The 25,121-nt window shown below is 37.1% G+C and overlaps 1 long non-coding RNA gene across 1 annotated transcript in view; it reads right to left on the bottom strand.

Annotated features, from left to right (window-relative positions):
* Positions 1-4,175, bottom strand: part of LOC131491576 (uncharacterized) — a 165,252-nt gene extending 161,077 nt beyond the window's left edge. Inside the window, exon 1 of the long non-coding RNA XR_009251533.1 lies at positions 3,958-4,175. This is a non-coding gene — a long non-coding RNA (uncharacterized LOC131491576). The remainder of the gene's footprint in view (positions 1-3,957) is intronic.
* Between the last annotated feature and the right edge of the window lie 20,946 nt (positions 4,176-25,121).

The raw sequence follows: 25,121 nt of genomic DNA, 5'->3' as shown, positions 1-25,121 counted from the left end.
GACATACTCAAAAACACCGTGTCTCTTGCAACACCTTGTGAATATATGATGATCTTAAAATTTAAAAATTTAATTTAAAAAATTTTGAAATACACGTAGACACACACATTTTGTTTTATGAGCTTATGTAACAAAAACTGGCTTAAGCTCAGTCTACATATCTCCTGCTGACATTATAAAAAATAAATAAAGTTGCATTATAGGACACAGAGGCTTCCAAATGGAAAGTAAACGCTGCTATACTCCAACCAATCTATCTTCCCAAAGGTAATAACGATTAGTATTTACTTTTACCTGCTAGAAAAACATTTTTATACCACTCAGATAGATTCACTTTTATTCTCACAGACCAGAATCACACTATATATTGTGCCCTTTTCATTTAATATATCTTAGAAATCTTTCCTTTTGGTGTATACCTTATTTTTTTCAATAGCATACTTTTCAGTTCTGTGTTTTGATTGAGGTCCTGGTTGTATCGAGTTCTTTTTTGATTCCTTTATGTTTCTATGAGGTTTGATAATTTTTCTATATCACACTTAATTAAATGAATATCCTTATACACATATCTTGGCGCAATTTGGTAAAAATACCTATGAGGTATATTTTAGTGCTATAATTCCTGGAACAAAAAGTATAGGCAGTTTTAATTTATATGTGTTACCAAATTGACACTAATGAGGTATATGTCAACTGTCTCTCAGCACCAGTATTTGCTTCTGCATAATTTTGTCCTCACCAGCTCAAGATATTATCAAACCTTGTAATTTTTGTCAAAATGATATATAAAAATGAGATTTTATAGTTGTTTAATGTTGCATTTCTTTTTATATGAAAAGGTCAAACATCTTTTCAGATGTTTATTGGTTGTCTTCTCTTTTTTTAACTATATCTCTTTCTGACTTTTATGTTCAACCCAGACCAATTAAGTTCAGAAATCAGATGTTTAGGAGCAATGTTTCTTTTCTTTCGCTGCTGTATTGGGAAAAAAACACTGAAAAGAACAAGAACAGAGAAAGGAGCCATTAGCTGGTATCATCCTAACCTGCACAGAAGAATATAAAGGATTCTATGGCTCACAGAGGTACTTCTTTCAGATTTCTGATAAATGCTTAATTATGAGCAGAGTCAGAAACAGAAATTAGAGAAAGTCTGCTAGGGAAGGAAGGCCCTCTTTGGGCCATTGGTCTTTGAGCCAAAGATTTAGCATCCATTCCTATACCACACTAGATATCAGATAGCCTTCCATAAAAATAGGGGTCATCCTGCCTGAGAAAATGTTAAGCATGCCTAAGAAAAAGCTTGGGGATGGAGAAGGCCTAGTTAGAGGTTGAAATTCCCAAGGCAAAGCCAAAGACATACAACTAGTGCCAAAACTCACTCACATAGGTCTACACTGGGAATCTTCTTTGTTCTTTTTTATCAGTGGTTGTAAAATGGCTGTCTTCATCTCTAACAGTCTGTCCGAGAAGAGGCAGGGTGACTCTTTTTAAAGTAGTTCCATTCCTTCCCCCATTCAGAATAATTATCAGATATTAAAAGGACTTTTCAAAGAATTTTAAGGACTTACTAAAAAGAAGGTAAGCAGAAGTCTCAATTTAAACCTAAATACTATACTTTATTAAAAGTATATATGCCCAGAGAAATAAATAGAAAAATAGAAAAAGCCAGGTACACACAGGTTGGCTTAATAACAAAGCCAGAGTTATTGAAGAGACAGAGATTTCAAATATAACACGTTGCCCATTCTAAATGTATTTTCTAGCCCAGTTCCTACTCCACATTAGAGAGTTCCTACTCCACTCTCTAATCTCATTAGAGAGTAATAAACAAACGATGAAAGAGCTAGTTTATAAAAATCCCTGTAAATGGCTATGACATATGTAGCACTACTTTATGGACCTGAAAATGTGATTTTATTAAAGGAAAGAGATTTACTTCTGAAAGGAGAACTTCCTCACTTACTTTCTTCTTTTTCTTTTGTTTTGTTTTTTTTTTTTTTGGCTGCAGAGTACATAAAGCTGCTTCATCACCCTGACCTCACCACAGTAATAGAGGCACCCAAGAAAGTCCTACCGTGCAGAAGGCATGAGGCAGTGATTACAGAGTCCCTCCAGAAGAGGTGACATATTGTGGAAGTGACTTTATGTCCAGAAAAACATAGACAAAAATAAATAAATAAATAAATAAATAAATAAATAAATAAATAAGGTAGTAGCCAGAATTAATATGGCACCTGAGGGGAGGCTGCTCATTTCTATAGGAGGGAGACGCAAGACAAGCCAGTATGGCTTAGTGGGCAGAGGTGGGAGCACTGGAGTCTAAGTAAGCAAGGGAGTGAGGAAGACACCATGTGACAACAGGCCAGACTTGGAATAAGAACACCTGATATATATCCAGAAGGCTACAGAAATGATGATGAAGCAAATAGAATGTGGGATTCTGCACTGGAAGGTGGAACATGAATCAATGAAATAAAACCCATTATTTATTACCATATTCCCAGAGTGTGCTAAGGAAATACATGTACATGGATATATTTATTTATAGACCAGAATGTGGAACAATATTTCAAAAAATATGGCTCGTGTGATAAAATACCATGCAGCCATTTTAAATGTTTTAAAATAAATATTTAAAAAGTTTGGGATAAAGTTATACCATAAGATGGAAAAAAAGAATATTAACTTGTATACAGAATATGGTCCAAATAGTTATTAAAGAAATATATAGGTAGAGATATAGAAAAGGTAGCAAAATATTAATGCTTATATTTTGTCATAGTAGAATGATGTTGTTTGCTATTGTGTTTACCATTTTAAAATAATATAATTAGGGGCACCTGGGTGGCTCAGTTGGTTAAGTGTCCAACTTTGGCTCAAGTCATGATCTCCCAGTTTGTGAGTTCAAGCCCCACATCAGGCTCTGTGCTGACAGCTCGGTGTCTGGAGCCTGCTTCAGATTCTGTGTCTCCCTCTCTCTGTGCCCCTTCCCTGCTCATACTGTCTCTCTCTCAAAAATAAATAAACATTAAAAATTTTAAAAATAATAATATAATGACACTAAAAAGCTAAATGTAAAAATCTGGACAGACAGGTGTAAACAGTGTTGTGATTAATATTCTCATTCACATGCCTTTTTGTGTATTGGTCTCATAATTACTTTATGGAAAATGATACAAAGTTGTAGCAAAAAAAAACAGCTGCAAAGCTATATAATATATACTTTAAAAAGAGACTTGAATGTTGATCAGAAAACTGTTAATTAAGCTTATCTCCAGATGAAAGTATTACAGGCATTAAAATTTTTTTTCATTTTCTTTCCTCCTTTTTTTTCTCTTCCTCTTCCTCCTCCTTTTCCACTTACCCTTCCTCCTCCCCCTCCTTTTCCTCTTTTCTCTTTCTCCTTTTTTCTTGTCTTCCAATTAATCAGTAAAATACATGTTATTAATCTCTTCAAATGTGTCTACATTTTTACTCCATGGATACTTTTCTGCCTAGTGTCTTTTGTGGCATTGTGGGAAGCAAAAGTACCATATTTTTGAAAGCAAGTTTGAGTCTTATCCATTCCATAAAGATTCCCAGGTGACTATTCTTTCCACCACCTCACACAACACCCCTGGAAGGATTTTATATGTAGAACATGAGGTGTTGTATCCTACACTGACACTAGAATATAAACCCTAAGAAGGCAGAGTCCTTCACTCAATGTTCTCAGTTGATGGAATATATAGCTGTCTAATAAATATAACTGGGGCAATTAATATTGTTGGATGCTTAATAGATATTGTTAACCCCAGGCTAACCATCTTAATACCAGATTATTTAAAACATTAACTAAGAAACAATTATATATTTTTCCTTCCATTGATTCAAGTTTAGTATTTTTCAAACATTTATCGGGTCCTCCTTTAATTAAGAAAATATTAAGAAGACAATAAACAAAACTTGTGCCTACCAAATTCCAAGGACTCCTTCTCCATAGTTCTTGCCACTCTTGTGCCTCAGAAGACAGAGGAGTATTTCTGGATTCCAAGATCAGTCACATCCACCTTAGTTTTCTTTCCAAATACTGCATGCTTACAGGGAATGAGTATTTTATTCAAACATCTTGCAGTGAAGTATTTTCGCAGATCAAATATTGATATTTTGTGTACATTTATTTACTCACAGTCAACTCATATTAAATCTGAAAGTCTCGCTTATTGTCTTACTATCTTTCATCTCAATTCCCATCTCTCTCATTGTTAGCCAAAATTGCCATAATATTTTCTCAGACCTCAACCGCATTACCACACCTTTAATCATGCATCATAATGAGATCGGGATGGCAAAAGGGGTTTTCAAATATGCAAATCTGGTCTCTTCATTTTGATCCCTTAAAATCATTCAGTATTTTGTTCACAAAATAAAATTTAAATTTCTTATTTTATCAAACAAAACTTATTTTATCAAGCAAGACTTTCATCGTCTGTCCCTTTCCATCTTTTGCACTCCTTTCACGTGACTATTACTCTGGGTATACTTAATTACTCTATGTGGTATTAACTTAATATACCCAGAAATATTTAAAATGATATATTTAAATACTTTTGGCTGCCCCAGCTGTTTCATGACCTTGAACCTTTTTACCTGATCACTTCTGACTAAAATATGCTCTTACAGACACCCCCAAGTTAACATAGGTATACAATCATATTTCTAGATTTGGCTTAAGCATCATTTGCTGTGAGAAGTTCCTCATTCAATTTGAGTTCAAGTTCCCAATACCAACTGTCATCCTCTCTCTGCACATGTCTCCATCTTAATGCCCTCTATGGTATTTTCCTCATTGCTTGTGTGTCTCTACAATTCGAATGTGAGTAAATTAAAGTGAGTTTCAACTGTTTGAATCACCCTCTTATTGCCAACAGGAATTACTTAGTGGATTATACTTAGTGGGGTCTTCAAAAAGCATTTATCCTTTAGACAGGGAAGATGGCAGTGTAGGAGGATGCTGGGCTCACCGCATCCTGCTGATCACTTAGATTCTACCCATATCTGCCTAAATAACCCAGAAAACCTCCAGAAGACCAGCAGAATGGACTCTCTGGAGCCAAGTGTAGACAAGAGGCCCAAGGAAGAGGGTAGGAAGGGTGGATACGGTGCTACACAGACTCGTGGGAGGGAGCCAGGGCAGTGGAGGGGCAGCCCACCCCGCAAGGCAGAGCCCCCGAGTCTGGCTTGCAAAAGCGGAGGGGCCGGACTGTGGGAGTTCTGACAGCCAGCGGGACTTAACATCTGGAATGTTAAAAGTGAACAGCAATGCTCTCGGAGAGAGGGGAGGATGAGAGGACACCAAAAGGGAGAGTTGCTGAGCCCCGGAAGACAGAGCTCAGCTTGGCAGGGAACAAAGGTGCTGGCAAGTGCCATCTCCCTCTCCCATCCCCCAGCCAAAATTCCAAAGGGAACCAGTTCCTGTCACTGAATTTGCTTGCACTGTGCAAACACCCAACACTGTGCTTCTGTGGATCCATCCCTCTGATGGGTCTGCCTCCCTCCCAGTGCTGCAGGGCCCCTACTGCAGGGGACCAACGACAGCAAAGCTAGCTAAGCCTAGCCCTCCCGCCCCTGTGCACCTTGCAGATCCACCCCAGTTAATACGTCAGATTCCATCAAAGCAGAACCACAAGCCTGGCAGTCTGCAAGTAGCCCAGACAGGAGCCACACCACTCCACGGTGAGTCCTGCCCCTGGAGGAGGAGAAGATAAGGTACACACCAGTCTGATTGTGGCCCCAGCTGGGGGGCTGGGGGCAGACATCAGGTCTGACTGTGGCCCCACCCACCAACACAAGTTACTCTGTACAATACAGGGGAAGTGCCCTGCAGTTTAGAGCCACCCCAGGGATTACCCAAAATGATGAAATTGAAGAATTCTCCTCAAAAGAAACTCCACGAAGTAGAGACAACTAACGAATTGATCAAAAACAATTTAAGCAATATAACAGAACAAGAATTTAGAATAATAGTCATAAAATTAATCTCTGGGCTTGAAAAAAGTATAGAGGACAGCAGAGAATCTATTGCTACAGAGATCAAGGGACTAAGAAATAGCCATGAGGAGCTAAAAAATGCTATAAATGAGGTGCAAAATAAAATGGAGGCAACCACAGCACGGACTGAAGAGGCAGAGGAGAGAATAGGTGAATTAGAAGATAAAATTATGGAAAAGGAGGAAGGTGAGAAAAAGAGAGATAAAAAAATCCGGGAGTATGAGGGGAGAATTAGAGAACTAAGTGATGCAATCAAACGGAACAATATCCTTATAATAGGAATTCCAGAAGAGGAAGAGACAGAAAAAGGGGCTGAAGGTGTATTTGAACAAATCATAGTTGAGAACTTCCCTGATCTGGGGAAGGAAAATGGCATTGAAATCCAAAAGGCACAGAGAACTCCCTTCAGACATAACTTGAATCCATCTTGTGCACAACATATCATAGCAAAACTGGCAAAATATAAGGATAAAGAGAAAATTTTGAAAGAAGCTAGGGATAAATAGGCTATAACCTACAAAGGGAGACCCATAAGACTAGTGTCAGACCTATCTACTGAAACTTGGCAGGCCAGAAAGGAATGGCAGGAAATCTTCAATGTGATGAACAGAAACCATATGTAGCCAAGAATCCTTATCCAGCAAGTTTGTCATTCAGAATAAAAGGAGAGATAAAGGTCTGCCCAAATAAACAAAAACTGAAGGAATTCATCACCACTAAACCAGCCCTACAAGAGATCCTAAGGGAGATTTTGTGAGTGAAATGTTGCAAGGACCACAAAGTACCAGAGACATCACTAGAAGCATGAAACCTACAGACATCACAATGACTCTAAACCCATATCTTTCAACAATAACACTGAATGTTAATGGACTAAATGCTCCAACCAAAAGGCATAGGGTATCAGAATGGATAAAAAAACAAGACCCATCTATTTGCTGTCTACAAGAGACTCATTTTAGAGCCAAGGACACCTTCAGATTGAAAGTGAGGGGATGGAGAACTATCTATCATGCTACTGGAAGTCAAAAGAAAGCTGGAGTAGCCATACTTATATCAGACAAACTAGACTTTAAATTAAAGGCTGTAACAAGAGATGAAGAAGGGCATTATATAATAATTACAGGGTCTATCCATCAGGAAGAGCTAACAATTATAAATGTCTATGCGCCGAATACGGGAGCCCCAAATATATAAAACAATCACAAACATAAGCAACCTTATTGATAAGAATGTGGTATTGCAGGAGACTTTAATACCCTACTTAACAACAATAGATAGATCATCTAGACACAGGATCAATAAAGAAACAAGGGCCCTGAATGATACATTGGATCAGATGGACTTGACAGATATATTTAGAACTCTGCATTCCAAAGCAACAGAATATACTTTCTTCTCAAGTGCACATGGAACATTCTCCAAGATAGATCACATACTGGGTCACAAAACAGCCCTTCATAAGTATAAAAGAATTGAGATCATACCATGCATACTTTCAGGCCACAATGCTATGAAAGTTGAAATCAACCACAGGAAAAAGTCTGGAAAACCTCCAAAAACATGGAGGTTAAAGAACACCCTACTAAAGAATGAATGGGTCAACCAGGCAATTAGAGAAGAAATTTAAAAATATATGGAAACAAACGAAAATGAAAATACAACAATCCAAATGCTTTGGGATGCAGTGAAGGCAGTCCTGAGAGGAAAATACATTGCAATGAGGCCTATCTCAAGAAACAAGAAAAATCCCAAATACAAAATCTAATTGCACACCCAAAGGAAACAGAAGCAGAATAGCAAAGACACCCCAAACCCAGCAGAAGAAGAGAAATAATAAAGATCAGAGCAGAAATAAACAATATAGAATCTAAAAAAAACTGTAGAGCAGATCAACGAAACCAAGAGTTGGTTTTTTGAAAAAATAAACAAAATTGACAAACCTCTAGCCAGCCTTCTCAAAAAGAAACGGGAGATGACCCAAATAGATAAAATCATGAATGAAAATGCAATTATTACACCAATCCCTCAAAATACAAGCAATTATCAGGGAATACTGTGAAAAACTATATGCCAACAAACTGGACAACCTGGAAGAAATGGACAAATTCCTAAGCACCCACGCACTTTCAAAACTTAAACAGGAAGAAATAGAAAACTTGAACAGACCCATAACCAGCGAAGAAATTGAATCAGTCATCAAAAATCTCCCAACAAATAAGAGTCCAGGACCAGACGGCTTCCCTGGGGAATTCTACCAGGTATTTGAAGCAGAGATAATACCTATCCTTCTCAGGCTGTTCCAAAAAATAGAAAGGGAAGGAAAACTTCCAGACTCATTCTATGAAGCCAGAATTACTTTGATTCCTAAACCAGACAGAGACCCAGCAAAAAAAGAGAACTACAGGCCAGTGATGAATATGGATGCAAAAATTCTCAATAAGATACTAGCAAATCAAATTCAACAGCATATAAAAAGAATTATTCATCATGATCAAGTGGGATTCATTCCTGGGCTGCAAGGCTGGTTCAACATTCATAAATCAATCAATGTGATACATCACATTAATAAAAGAAAAGAAAAAAAACATATGATCCTGTCAATTGATGCAGAAAAAGCATTTGACAAAATTCAGCATCCTTTCTTAATAAAAACCCTCGAGAAAGTTGGGATAGAAAGAACATACTTAAGCATCATAAAATCCATTTATGAAAAGCCCACAGCTAATATCATCCTCAATGGGGAAAAATTTTCCCTCTGAGATCCCCCTGCTCCCCCTGAGAGCTTTCCCCCTGAGATCAGGAGCACGACAGGGATGTCCACTCTCACTGCTGTTGTTTAACATAGTGTTGGAAGTGCTAGCATCAGCAATCAGACAACAAAAGGAAATCAAAGGCATCAAAATTGGAAAAGATGAAGTCGAGCTTTCACTTTTTGCAGATGACATGATATTATACGTGGAAAACCCGAAAGGCTCCACCAAAAGTCTACTAGAACTGAGACATGAATTCAGCAAAGTCGCAGGATACAAAATCAATGTACGGAAATCAGTTGCATTATTATACACTAATAATGAAGCAACAGAAAGACAAATAAAGAAACTGATCCTATTCACAATTGCACCAAGAAGCATAAAATACCTAGGAATAAACCTAACCAAAGATGTACAAGATCTGTATGCTGAAAACTATAGAAAGCTTATGAAGGAAATTGAAGAAGATATAAAGAAATGGAAAAACCTTCCGTGCTCATGGGTTGGAAGAATAAATATTGTCAAAATGTCAATACTACCCAAAGCTATCTACACATTCAATGCAATCCCAATCCACATTACACCAACATTCTTCTTGAAGCTAGAACAATCAATCCTAAAGTTTGTATGGAACCACAAAGGACCCTGAATAGCCAAAGTAATATTGAAGAAGAAAACCAAAGCAGGAGGCATCACAATCCCAGACTTTAGCCTCTACTACAAAGCTGTCATCATCAAGACAGCATGGTATTGGCACAAAAACAGACACATAGACCAAAATAGAATAGAGATTCCTGAATTGGACCCACAAAAGTATGGCCAACTCATCTTTGACAAAGCAGGAAAGAATATCCAATGGAACAAAGACAGTCTCTTTAACAAATGGTGCTGGGAGAACTGGACAGCAACATGCAGAAGGTTGAAACTAGACCACTTTCTTACACCATTCACAAAAATAAACTCAAAATGGATAAAGGACCTGAAGGTGAGACAGGAAACCATCAAAACCCTAGAGGAGAAAGCAAGAAAAGACCTTTCTGACCTCAGCCGCTGTAATTTATTACTTGACACATCCCCAAAGGCAAGGGAATTAAAAGCAAAAATGAACTATTGGGACCTCATGAAGATAAAAAGCTTCTGCACTGCAAAGGAAACAATCAACAAAACTAAAAGGCAACTAATGGAATGGGAAAAGATATTTGCAAATGACATATCAGACAAAGGGCTAGTATCCAAAATCTATAAAGAACTCACCAAACTCCACACCTGAAAAACAAATAATCCAGTGAAGAAATGGGCAGAAAACATGAATAGACACTTCTCTAAAGAAGACATCCAGGCGGCAAACAGGCACATGAAAAGATGCTCAACGTCGCTCCTCATCAGGGAAATACAAATCAAAACCACACTCAGATACCACCTCACGCCAGTCAGAGTGGCTAAAATGAACAAATCAGGAGACTATAGATGCTGGAGAGGTTGTGGAGAAACGGGAACCCTCTTGCACTGTTGGTGGAATGCAAACTGGTGTAGCCACTGTGGAAAGCAGTGTGGAGGTTCCTCAAAAAATTAAAAATATATCTACCCTATGACCCAGCAATAGCACTGCTAGGAATTTACCCAAGGAATACAGGAGTGCTGCTGCATAGGGGCACTTGTACCCCAATGTTTATAGCAGCACTCTCAACAATAGCCAAATTATGGAAAGAGCATAAATGTCCATCAACTGATGAATGGATAAAGAAATTGTGGTTTATATACACAATGGAATACTATGTGGCAATCCGAAAGAATGAAATATCGCCTTTTGTAGCAACATGGATGGAACTGGAGATTGTTATGCTAAGTGAAATAAGTCACACAGAGAAAGACAGATACCATATGCTTTCACTCTTATGTGGATCGTGAGAAACTTAACAGAAGACCATGGGAGAGGGGAAGAAAAAAAAAGTTAGAGAGGGAGGGAGCCAAACCATAAGAGACTCTTGAAAACTGAGAACAATCTGAGGGTTGCTGGGGGGTGGGAGGGAGGGGAGGGTGTGTGATGCATATTGAGGAGGGCACCTGTTGGGATGAGCACTGGGTATTATATGGAAACCAATTTGACAATAAATTTCATATAAAAAAAAGCATTTATCAAATGAACACACACACATAACAAACATCAAATCTTCAAAAATACCTCATTGCTGTATGTTCTAATAAAACTTCCATTTTCCATAGTTCCTACAGTAGAAGTGAAGACCGAAGTGGTGCCTTACTCTTTTAAAGTCCAGAGCCTTTTCCGTATGGCCTGGCACATCAGGTGACAAAAACTAGGGAGTATCCATTCTTAGACTTTGATCTGCATCAAAATCATCTAGCTGCTCCCTCAGAAAATCTCAACCATTAAAGTTAGCATATGGTTTGGGCATCTGTATTTTAACATATGATCCTGATTCACATGAAATCCAATGACCAGAGCTATGGAATCTGCCTTGAATAATTTCTATTTGTTTTACAATGTTTAAGAGGTCTTAAAAGGATATATAATGCTGCTCCATTTTTACTAGAACATTTATTCTATCCTTTGGGAGTATCATCTTGTCTACTTTCTTTGTCTTTAAAATCAATCAATTCTTGCCTTGATGCTCCTAAAAATTTTCCCCCTGAATACCTCCCTCCATTCATTTTAATTAAACCACAGATCCCAAGTCTTTGAAGACTGCTCATTTCTTATTTTAGACTAAGCCTTCCCTGCATTGATATCAACTATGGATCAAAACATCTCTCAGTTGACCCTCTGGGACTCTGCTGCTTAGTTTCAGAGGCAATAGTATGTATATATGGCATTCTTCATTAAGCTCGCAGAATAACTTGAGGGTTTAAAGCATCTAAATGGAAGAGAACCTATGAATTTTGGAGCTCTTTCTCTCTAACATACCATATCTTAAATGGCATGTTTCCCCCAAGCAAGATCTTCTTTAAGTTATAAAACTCACACACAGTAATATAAAGCAATTCTCGGTCTGATACAACAACATAATGCCCTAAGGATAAGTTCTTTCAGAAGTGAAAACAATGGTATTATGCTTTGAGTATCTTTGTAGACTTAAAAGATGATTAAAAGAGGGGCGCCTGGGTGGCTCAGTCCATTGAGAATCCGACTTGAGTTCAGGTCATGATTTCACAGTTTGTGTGTTTGAGCCCCATGTTGGGCTCTGTACTGACAGCTCAGAGCCTGGAGCCTGCTTCACATTCTGTGTCTCTCTTTCTCTGTCCCTTCCCTGCCTGTGCTCTCTCTCTCTCAAAAATAAAGAAATAAACATTTAAACAAAAAGATGATTAAAAATTTCAATAGTTTTTGTACTTTAAGTTTTGTAGTAGGGAATAATTTGGAATTTTACTATCTCTCTTATTATGGCACTTCAGGGTACTTATAAATCTGTTATGCAAAAAAATAGTTCTCATGTTTCACTCAGAAGCATTGATGCCTTTTCTCTACCACAGAAGGAAACAAAACAGATGAAAAAAAGGAATGGAAAGTTAACTATTCTTATTGTCAAAGTACATTCAGATGAAATCTGTTTTGCTATGAATTTGTGCACTGTGTGTTTGTTAACATACAAATGCCAAGTATCAGTACCAGCTATTTTAAATAGTACAGATGATTTCTTAAAGCCAATAGTTCTTATCCTATTTGCATTAACATGAACTCTGGATTCAAATTCACATGACACTTTATACGAAAAAGGAAACCTAGGGACGCCCGGGTGTCTCAGTCAGTTAAATGTCTGATTTTGGCTCAGGTCATTATCTCACGGTTCCTGGGTTCCAGGCCCACATCAGGCTCTTTGCTGACAGCTCAGAGCCTGGAGCCTGTTTCAGATTCTGTGTCTCCCTCTCTCTCTGTCCCTTCCCTGCCCACACTATGTCTCTCTTTGTCTCTCAAAAATGAATAAACGTTTAAAAAAAAAAAAAAAAGAAAAGGAAAAGGAAATCTGTAACTTGATCTGGACAGGATTAAGAAGAGTGTCTGCTTTCTGGTAATCCTCCGTGTTATAAATGGGAAAAGATCTGTGTCACCTCCCTTAAGGTATGAACTCCTGATGTCAGGCACAATGCCCTAGCCATTTGGCTTCTCAGCAAGGATTCCATCCAATCCTAGACACCAGGAAGACTGCCCTTTAGAAGTTGCTCAAGCAACAAACATTTGAATAACAATAACACTCCTTACTCAATGTTAATGTACCTACTAGTACTGTGCTAGTGTTTTGTGTGTAAACTAATCTGTAATGTATTATGTAGACCTTTCTTATATTCATTTTTATAAGTAGAAAACAATTACTCAGAGAATTGAAATGACCTGCCTAAAGTCACAGAAAAATAGGAAAGCCTGGATTTCACCTTCATCTGTCTAATTCCAGCTTCTAATCTCCTAGCCTCTGTGCACTATGATGATGAGATCAACAGTATTCTGTGGATCTGGAATAGTCCTACCCAGTTCCCTTACTGCACACAGTGAACTTGTCTTCTCCTTAGAACGGGAGTGTGGCCATTGTCCTTAGAGGTTTTCTTGTTTAAATTATTCTTCCATTTAAAGCTTCATCTATTTTCCTTCTGCAAAGTTTGGTATAAAATATATATATATATATATATATATATATATATATATATATACACACACACATATATATATACACATATATATATTTCTGCTGCCAAGTTCTGAAATTTCTTAAGACCTTCCATCCATGGAAAGTTTTGAGAATAATTCATTCCCTCAATAAGAAAAGTGGGTATCCTTTCTCCTCAGATAGCTACCTTCAGTAATTTATTATTTTATTTAGATTAACCACTGAAGGAGAGCAATAAGAACTGTTGTGAAAACGCAGTACAAAAATATGTGTAAAAGATAAATCATAGTGCCTGGTACACAGAAGGTATTCTGTGTGTTCCACTGCATGCTACACTAATGCTTCCTCATAGAATGCTCTAGAAAGGCCTTAGGCTTTCCTACTATAAGGAATGTCTTGCTTGAGTTATTCCTGAGCAATAAGACAAGAGACATTGAGATTCTTCATGTCAATTTTATGGAGAAGTAGAGAAATATGTCATTAGCGTATGCCAGAAACCCTAGGAATTATCTTTTGATATTTCCTAAGTGATCATGCTACTCTTTTCTTTTTGAAGCCAGTGTTATTTTGCAATAAAGATAAAATGTTTCAAAATCTTAATAATTTGGACATTTTGTTATCTAATTTTCAGGTCCACGTGAAAAGGTTAAAACAAATGTTAAATAATGCTTGAGTTCAGAAGGAAATCTAGTTCTCTGGAAATCTCCACTTAAAGCCCAATATTCACAAAAATACAATTTTGTGTTTTTTAATAATCACTACTAAATGATTATATAGTTCTTTTTTGAGAAACAAAGAAATCTAGTTCATTTGGAATAAGTTCTAAATTTCCAAGGAATTCCATGAGATACATATAATTCCTATTTTAAGATATGGAAGCTGAGACCTTGAGAAGTTAATTTTCAAAGGGTACAAAGCAAGTACTACCAATGATGTGCTTCTTAGGCCTGGGTTTCCCAGACAACAAGCAGGCTGAGAAGCTGATAATGGGGTCCCAAAAGGAGCTCATGCAGGCTGAGCATCCCAGGTGTCAGGCTCCCTTCCCCAGAGAGTCACAATATTGCACAGGTCACAAGGTCTCAGATGCTGGACCATGAACATCCCAGACAACTATAAATAGCTAGAACCCAAAATTCAAATGGCCAGTTTATTCCTCCCGTGATAAGACCACTTTCTCATGTTTGCCATTTAAGAAAAAAGACCCACAATCTCCTAAATGGAAGCCATGCTGTGCAGTGGTGATAGACTGGCAGACCATGTATATATGTGTCACTGATCTTGCCTTGTGAGATTTTCTTTTCTCTAATAAAACCTATTCCTTATCTCCTCCCATAAATTGATGTGGAATTCATCCCGATCCTTTGCCTGACAAGGAGCATCTCGAAACAAACCTACTCAGTACCATAATTGTCTTGCTACTTTAAATGGTAAGGTTTTTAAGAAAAGTTGTTTTAAACTTCTTTCAGTAGAAGAAAGAATTCCTAAATTGATTATGAGCAAAAAAGAATGCCCTATCCTTCTCTCAAAAATAAAAATTAGTAAATAAATAAAAAGGGACACCTCGGTGGCTCAATCAGTTAAGTGTCCAATTCTTGATTTCGGCTCATGGTCTCATAATTGTGAGATCAGGCTCTGCACTAGGTATGGAGCCTGCTTAAGATTCTCTCTCTCCCTCTCACTCTGCCCCTCCCCCACTCACGTGCATTCTCTCTCTCAAAAAAAAATATGAAATAAAAAATTTAAAAAAAGAATGCTCCATTTGTTCAGAAACATGGCCATAATAACTATGCCTGGTGTAAAATCATTAAAATACTCCAATCTTGGGGCACCTGAGTGGCTCAGTCTGTTAAACATCTGACTTTGGCTCAGGTCATGATCTTGAGGTCTGTGAGTTCAAGACCAGAGTCAGGATCTGTGCTGACAGCTCAGAGCCTGGAGCCTGCTTTGGATTCTGTGTCTCCCTCTCTCTCTGCCCCTGCCCTGCTCATGCTTTGTCTCTCTCTCTCAAAAATAAATAAACATTTTTTAAAAATTAAAAAAAATATACTCCAATCTTATTTCCTCTACCTCCTCTATTCTCCCCTGCCACATAAAACTCCTATATATACATACTAATATTGATTCCTTATTTGTCTACGTTAATCCATTACAAGTAAATAATTACATATTTTAAGCAATTTTAAAGATTATCACATTGACTGTAAGAAATCAACAGAATTTTCTCTTGCTCAATCTCTCATCTTGCTGTTGTTTCATTCTTCCTTGTACTTAAAATTGCCTTCACGATTCCTTGCCTCCCTGTGCTGCTCTAATCTTTATGGCTTATACACTTCCAGAAACTGAAAATGAAATAACTTCTTAGCCTTTTTTATTTTATTGAACAAATATTTATCAGAGTGTATAATATACCCGGTAGCACCATTTTTCTAGCTAGGTCTCCTAAGACAAGGGAAATAAAAGCAAAGAGAAATGTTTGGGACACATCAAAATAAAAAAAACTTCTGCACAGCAGAGGGAACCATCAATAAAACTAAAAGGCAATTTCCCGAATTGGAGAAGGTATTTGCAAATGACATATTCAATAAAGGATTAGTATAAAAAAAATATACAAAGAACTTATACAACTCAATACCCAAAAAACCATAAAGAATCTAATAAAAACATGGGCAGAAGATATGAATAGACATTTCTCCAAAGAAGACATGCAGATGGCCAAAAGACATATGAAAAGATGTTCAACATCATTCATCATCAGGAGAATGCAAATCAAAACCACCATGAGATATCCATATCACACCAGTCAAAATGGCTACAATCAACAACACAAGAGACAACTAAGTGTTGGTGAGGATGTGGAGAAAAAGGAACTCCCATGCACTGTTAGTGGGAATGCAACTTGGTGAACCCATTGTGGAAAACAGTATGGAGGTTCCTCAAAAAATTAAAAATAAGACTACTGGGTATTCACCAAAAAAAAAAAATACAAAAAATATGAATTCAAAGGGATACATACACCCTATGTTTATCACAGCATTATTTACAATAGCTACACTACAGAAGCAGTGTAGTGTCCATAGTGTCCAAGTGTCCATAGACAGATGAATGGATAAAGAAGAAGTAGTATATATAAACAATGGAATATTACTCAGCCATAAAAAGAATGAAATCTTGCCATTTGCAATCACATGGATAAGCTAGAGAGTATATAATGCTTAGTGAAATAAGTCAGTCAAAGACAAATACCATATGATCTCACTCACATGTGGAATTTAAGAAACAAAACAAACGAGCAAAAGAAAAAGAGAGAGAGAGAGAGAAAGAGACAAACCAAGAAATAGACTCTTAACTATAGAGAACAAACTGATGGTTACCAGAAGGAAGGTTGGTAGAGGGATAGGGGCAACAGGGGATGGGGATTAAAGAGTACACTTATCATGGTGAAAAAAAATAATAAAATGAAATGGAAAAAGAGATTAGAAAAAAAAAAGGAGAGTGTACAATATATCAGCCCTGTGATAGATGCTGAGTATATACTTGAAAATAAAACTCACACAATCCTTTAACTCTTAGAGCTTACATTCACTGGAGGAGAGAGATAATAAGCAATTAAACAAACGAATGTTTATAAAATATTGAATTGTAAAATTTTCTATTAAAAAATGGAGAGTAATAAAAATAAAAAATAAAATCATTCCAACGTCTCTGTATCCCCTCTCACTCTTAGTTTTGGAGACTTCTAATTAACCCTTTCCCCAATCTGTCACTTTATACTAGTATCTCTACCTTTAGCCCTGCTCCTTCTCTTCAAGTTGTCTCTCTGTCTCCTAAAAGCTTCCAAAAATATGCTTTATATTAATTCACCCAATTAACTTTAATAAAATGGAAGTTATTTACATGAAATTAAATAGTATCATATTGGCAACAATGAACAAAAGACAGGAATTTGGTTTGTGAAACATCATGGTACAATCACTGGACTTCCAAGCTTGTAATGTTCTAAAAATTCACATCCACAATTCCATCTGGATAGAGAACTATCAGCCAAACCGGGCCAGATTTACACATTCTTTTTAGAACTGGTGCTGAAAAAGTAATTTCAAACATTTAAACTCAGCATTACTTTTTAAAACTTGAAGTAGGAAGTGGGCAAGTATAATTGCACTAATGACTTTCAGTGGAGCTTTAACCTACATTAATCAGAAGTGTTCTCATTGTTTGCGAATGGACTTTATAGAAATGGCTTTGCAAGGTTTTGCTTACCCATTCTGGCAGTTGGAAGCAGCATAATTTATTTGCAAAGCATCCTTTATGCAAACTATATCCATTCCCCAAATGTTCCCTTGAATTAAATAAGGCAAGAGTGTAGACAGAATAAATTAAAGAAAATCATAGCATGCAAATATTATAGAAGGAATTAATTAAAACCCACATGGCATTTGGCCAGAAAAAGAGAAGGAGAAACTAATAAGTATATTCAAGTACAGGAAAAAAATAACTTTAGATGATATTTGGAGGAAATGAAATGTTGAAAGTGATAGAGAATAGCTGAAACTGGCATTATTATAAAGGAAACAAGACTATTTTACCAAAACAGGAATAAACAGAATTCCAAATTAAATATGACAACAATATTATATAAGTCTACAGTTAAATATAAAAGAGGAAAGAGGATTTTCTTCTAAGAAATTATCACAAATTGCATTCAACTAAGATGCAGTTGTAGTATATCTTATAGGAAGAACTTTAATAAAAGAGGTTTTTAGGTCTCCTATGATATACTCAATTTCATTTCAGATGTATAATCACAATTATGAAATAAGAAACTTTTAAAAAAAGGGTTCACTGTACCTCCTTGAAGAATTCTACCTGAACATTTCTGGGTAAAGTCAAAATGGTTATGCATTCTTCTAAAATAATTAAGGAATTGGGCCTATGGGATTGTTAGATCTTCTGGTTAACCAGGTTTTAGACAATCCTTTGTATATCAAGCCTATGTAATAATTTCCCTGAATGTAAGTATTAAATAAGTTCATGGTCTAGTGGTGGAGATGTTCAAGTAAGTGGCTGATTATAGTACAATGTGATATGAGGTACAAGAGAGTTTTGTAAGTTGCTGGAGAGCAGAGGAGGAATTCCTAACCTAGGCTTGGAGGAGTCAGGGAAGATTGCAAAACTGGTATACTTGCAATAAGTCTTAAAAGATTACCAAGAATGTAAAGTTGTGAAGGACGTTTTAGACTAAGAGAAAGCACATCCAAAGCCACAGAGGTGTGAAGGTCCCTGCCCAGCTGCTTCCCAATATTTGGCAATGTTTGAGCATGAGAGGAATTGAGGAAAAAGTAAAAATGAAACTAGAAATTAGAGCATAGAAATTAGAGCATAGGCCAAAACAAACACTTGCAGTTGAGTGGACTTTCATATTATAGCCTCTGCTATAATGTATATAAGAATAATACATAAATTGCATTAATCCTAACCCATGTTGTATATAGTCTTCTAGATCTAGAAACTGGACTTGTAATTCTATATAAATGTTACCCATATATTGTCTTATAGTTTCTTTCTCTTAAAGTAAATAAAATGCTTGAGTTGTCAATGTAGCTATATTTTTAAAAATTGTATCCTGTGTTCAACGTCGCTCCTTATCAGGGAAATACAAATCAAAACCACACTCAGATATCACCTCACGCCAGTCACAGTGGCCAAAATGAACAAATCAGGAGACTATAGATGCTGGAGAGGATGTGGAGAAACGGGAACCCTCTTGCACTGTTGGTGGGAATGCAAATTGGTGCAGCCGCTCTGGAAAGCAGTGTGGAGGTTCCTCAGAAAATTAAAAATAGACCTACCCTATGACCCAGCAATAGCACTGCTAGGAATTTACCCAAGGGATACAGGAGTGCTGCTGCATAGGGGCACTTGTACCCCAATGTTTATAGCAGCACTCTCAACAATAGCCAAATTATGGAAAGAGCCTACATGTCCATCAACTGATGAATGGATAAAGAAATTGTGGTTTATATACACAATGGAATACTACGTGGCAATGAGAAAGAATGAAATATGGCCTTTTGTAGCAACATGGATGGAACTGGAGAGTGTGATGCTAAGTGAAATAAGCCATACAGAGAAAGACAGATACCATATGGTTTCACTCTTATGTGGATCCTGAGAAACTTAACAGAAACCCATGGGGGAGGGGAAGGGAAAAGAAAAAAAGAGGTTAGAGTGGGAGGGAGCCAAAGCATAAGAGACTGTTAAAAACTGAGAACAAACTGAAGGTTGATGGGGGGTGGGAGGGAGGGCAGGGTGGGTGATGGGTATTGAGGAGGGCACCTTTTGGGATGAGCACTGGGTGTTGTATGGAAACCAATTTGACAATAAATTTCATATATTGGAAAAAATAAAAAAATAAAAATAAATAAATAAATAAATAAAATTGTATCCTATAGGAAAGGCTACCCACATTTATGTATATCTTGCAGATTATAGTACAATGTGATCACAAAGTAACATGATTACAAACTAATCAGAATCATGCAGAATATTTGTTAAAAATTTAGATTCCTGGAATTAACTCAAACCAATAATATAAGAATCCCAGGGCCCAAGAATTTGCCTTTCAGCAAGCTCTCCAGATTCTTCTGATATGGCCTCATAACAACACATGGACATTCTTTATCTAAAGAATGCTCAGTGCAAATGAAAAGATCTATTTTTAAAAAAAATTTAATGTTTATTATTTTTTTTATTTTTGAGAAAGAGAGATAGAGTGTGAGCAGGGAAGGGGTAGAGAGAGAGGGAGACACAGAATCTGAAGAAGGCTCCAGGCTCCAACCTGTCAGCACGGAGCCTGACACGGGGCTCAAACCCATGGACTGCGAGATCATGACTTGAGCCAAACATGGGCACTTAATCGGCTGAGCCACCCAGGGGCCCCTGAAAAGGTCCATTCTCTTTCCATTATGTATACTGAATAGGAAGCTGAGATCATAAGACCTTAAAATTAGAACCTACTTGATGATAGAGGACCTAATTCTGTCCTAATTAATTTCTGTCTAATTCCTTTAGATTGGAAGTCACTCACTGAGAGAAAACCGATAAGCAACAGAGAGTCAAGCACTTCGGCGTGTCAAACACCATCATCTAGCTCTGACTAACAAGCTACCAATCTTATCCTCTAGCCAATGTGTTACTAGTCACAAAAACAAATAAAAAAACCTAACACACTGCATTTCTTACCATGCTATGGTCTTACAGAACTTTTTCACAAGTTAATGCCTTTGTAGAACTTGAGTCCACTGCCTAAAAAGCCTAATTAGATCTTGAGCTATTGAAAAAATTCAGCCTACATAGTAATTTTTTTTTAGTTTTTATTTAAATTCCAATTTGTTAATATACAGTATAATGTTAGTTTCAGGTGTAGAATTTACTGATGCAACGCTTACATATAACATTTGGTGCTCATCACAACAAGTGTACCCTTAATCCCCATCCTTTCACTCATCTCTCCACTCTGTTAACTATCAGTTTGTTCTCTGCAGTTAAAAGTTTGTTTCTTGGTTTGCCTCTCTCTCTCTCTTTTTGTCTCTTTGCTCATTTTTTTTTTGTTTCTTAAAGTCCACATATGAATGAGATCATATGGCATTTGTCTTTCTCTGACTGACTTATTTTGCTTAGCATTATACCCTCTAGCTCCATGTTGTTGCAAATGTCAAGACTCCACTCTTTTTTATGGTTAAGAAATATTCCACTTAATAGTAAATTTAGTAGCCCTTCAGAGACACCAAGTAAATGGACTCAACTTTCAATGTATTTGTGAAAAGGCTGCCAGTGTATAAGGCACTAGGCATACTAAGCCACAGATGATCAACCCAGCCCAACCACAGTTGAGCTAATTAATAGTTTAAAATCTTTTAGTTCAATGGAGATCTATTAAGAAATTCTAAATCAATTCAATTACTTGATATTAAATTTTGTATTTCATTGTCTTAATTGGTGAAATCTATTCCACAGTAACATCTAGGTTATTTGCAATGTAGTTTCCTTCACCAGAAAGTTATTGTACTAGTAAAGGACAGACTCTATTAAAACTCATTTAATAAATCAGAGAAAGACAATCGACAATACCATAAACAGCATGAATCTTGGAGTCAGGTAAGTCTAGATTCAAGCCATAAATATATCACTGTGTGACTTTGAGTAAGTTACTTTATTATCCTGAACTTCCAATATTTCACCTGTCAAATGGAAATTGTTTCACAGGGCAAACAGCTAATTAGATAATTAAACATACGGGAAATTGCCCAGCTTATTGGCTAACTCATAATAATCACTCACAAATTTGTTACTGCTATTGTTATAACAGTTGCATCAGGAACAGGTCCTTCCCATTACAGAGCCTGGAAGAGCTTAGAGGCACAAAGGATGTTAGCCGAATGAGTCCAGCTTTACACAGAGAATCTTAACAGAAGACTTAACTGGCATGCTAGGATGTGTATTATCAAAACGTTTCTCATAAACTAGAAAAAATTATAAGGAGAACTTACCCCATCCACACATTTTTAAATTGGTAGGTCTTCTTTAAAGATAAAAAGTCTGGGGCGCCTGGGTTGCTCAGTTGGTTAGGCGTCCAACTTTGGCTCAGGTCAGAGCTCACGGTTCTTGAGTTCGAGCCCCACATCGGGCTCAGTGCTGACAGCTCAGAGCCTGGAGCCTGCTTTGGATTCTGAGTGTGTGTCTCTCTCTCTGCCTCTGCCCTGCTCGTGCTCTGCCTCTGTCTGACAAAAATAAAAATACATTAAAAAAAATATTTAAAGATAAAAAGTCTGTTCTGTTTCTGAGAAAATTTGGATTAAAGTCACATACTAATCAATGGATGTTCATGATTAGAACATGGGGACTCTGAAAGAAGCACTGGTCAGAGACGAGGACAAGCACTGGGCCCTAGCAGGGCCTCAGAGCCTGGTGAGCTTATAGAACCCAGAGACTGGCCCTAGAGTTTCCTGCCCCCCTTTAAAAAAACAGTTTTAGGGGCACCTGGGTGGCTCAGTCAGTTAAGCGTCCAACTTCGGCTTAGGTCATGATCTCGCGATTTGTGAGTTTGAGCCCCACATCGGGCTTTGTGCTGACAGCCCAGAGCCTGGAGCTTGCTTTGGATTCTGTGTCTCCCACTCTCTCTGCCCCTCCCAAGCTCATGCTCTGTCTCTCTCTCTCAATAATAAATAAACATTTTCTTAAAAATTAAAAACAAAAACAGTTTTTTTGGGGTGCCTGGGTGGCTCAGTCAGTTAAGCATCCAGGTCTTGGTTTTGGCTCAGGTCATGATCTCACATGTTCACAAGATCATGTTCACTATTAGTGCAGAGCCTGCTTAGGATTCTTTCTCTCCCCCTCTCTCTGCCCCTCCCACTTGTGCACCTGTGCATGCACGCATTCTCACTCTCTCAAAATAAATAAACATTAAAAAAAACAGCTTTATTGAGGGGTGCCTGGGTGGTCCAGGTGGTTACGCATCTGACTTCAGCTCAGGTCATGATCTCACGGTTGTGAGTTCGAGCCCCAGGTCGGGCTCTGTGCTGACAGCTCAGAGCCTGGAGCCTGCTTCAGATTCTGTGTCTCCCTCTCTCTCTGCCCCTTTCCCACTCATGCTCTGTCTCTCTCTGTCTCTCAAAAATGAATAAACGTTAAAAAAAATTTTTATAAAAAATTTTTTTAAACAGCTTTATTGAGATATAATTGATATATAAGAAACTGCACATATTTAAAGTATACAACTTGATGAGATTTGACACACATATATATACCCATGGAACCATCACTATAATCCAAGAAATAACTATATGCATCACCTCCAAAGTTTCATCGTTTTCAGTCCCAGAAATTTGAATTTGTAAGTGTGCCAAGAGTTAACTGGTCTCTTAGGGACCTGTTCATAACAACCAAATTCTCAAGAGATAGATGGTAAAGCAGACACCAGCAGATTTATTAATTTACTATGGAAGACTGAATATTTCTAACAAACTCAGAGCACTCTTTGCCCAGTATTAGAAACAAGATACTTTAGTAGTTCAGAAATGGATGTGTCATCAGAAGTTTGCTCAGTAACAAAGAATCAGATGCTTTTGAGGAATATTTCAACAAAGAGATAAAAAAGCTAATGGTCTCTCCTTGCCCCCCCCCCCAATCTTCACTTTTCTAGTGGTCAGACTCTGTGCCTTCTAGGTTAAAGTGCTTCTATTTTAAAGTTTATTTATTTATTTGGTATTTATTTGGGGAGGGGAGGAGGGCAGAAAGTGAAGGAGAGAGAAAATCCCAAGCAGGCTCTGTGCTGTCAGTGCAGAGCCTGATGCAAACCTCGGTCCCATGAACCATGAGATCATGAGCTGAGCAGAAACCAAGATTCAGATGCTTAAGCGACTGAGTTACCAGGGTGCCCTCTGTTTCTATTTTAAACAAAATTTCTCCTTTTCTAGACTCAAGCAGATAAGACTCCTTTTTTGTTCATAGGGATGTGCATACTGCAGATGATTCAGTGACAACTTTCTTTTGTTATATCTTTGTCACTTTAGTAAGGCTTGGACATTGTCCAGAAAATAGTCATTTATCTTTGCCCTTGTTTGTAAACTCTATGGCTATGTCTAGATATGATTAACCTCTTGGATATTGTATGTTGAGTCCTATGAGATACCCTCACGGAGGATTTTATCTACCTATGGCATTGAAGGCACCTTGCCATGGCTCCTACAGAAATGGCAACACCAATACTTGCTGGTCCCACTAAGACACATAAAACATTTTCATTTTGCACTGCAAAAGGACTAGCAACTTTGACTCTAATATGACTTCATAGTGAATACTGCAGTCATTTCTCAAGGATATGTGGTGTTATGGGTAGTCTCCTCTTCCTCTTCACCTTTGGTAGATGATTTACAGAAATATTTAAATGTGTTTCAGCAAGTTAAACATGTCAGCGCATGTCAAAACACTTAAATTATAATGCGAATCTATGACCTTACCACAAACATGATGTCAATATCAAAAGACCTCTTGCTGTAATTAATGTCTTCCATGAATTGAGTCTCTTTGAAATGACTTTTTACCAAGCTCTTAAACAAGTTAGCCACTGCACATATTTCCTAATTGAAACATTCCTGGCATTAATTTTTATTAATTAATTCTTTAAAATAAAGAATTTTAAAGGCTAGAAATTATGATCTTTTTCACAGTGGGAAGAATTTTGTTTCTAATAAAAGCTTAATAAAAAATTTTGTCTCTATTAATAGAGAATTAAATAGAGAATTTAATTTTGTATCAATATGTCAAGATAAATTATCATTTTTGAATACCAAACACAGTTCAGAAAAGAAAGTGGCATCGTAAGTCTGGACATTTGGTACCTAGTAGGAATTCAAGTAATGCTGACAGCTTTAACCCTGTCATCATGTGTAAAGTTTTGATTATAAAATAATTTTCATGGCTTTTGATTTGAGATTACTTTTTGGACTTACCCTTCAATGTCAAATTAAAACACAGTTACTAAACAGTGGCTAAGAGAGTAAATACTATGTGTTAGTTACCAGCACAATGTTAGCCATCATGGTGAATGAAGAAGTGAGGGCTACACAGCATTTAAACTTATTCCATGATATACAATCTTCCAGGCTTGTTGACTTGCAAATCTGCAACTTTGATTTGATTTGATTTTGCAGACCATGCTT

Source organism: Neofelis nebulosa, chromosome 12, assembly GCF_028018385.1.
Source record: "Neofelis nebulosa isolate mNeoNeb1 chromosome 12, mNeoNeb1.pri, whole genome shotgun sequence".
NCBI lineage: Eukaryota > Metazoa > Chordata > Mammalia > Carnivora > Felidae > Neofelis > Neofelis nebulosa.
This window is presented reverse-complemented; position numbering and strand designations above follow the sequence as displayed.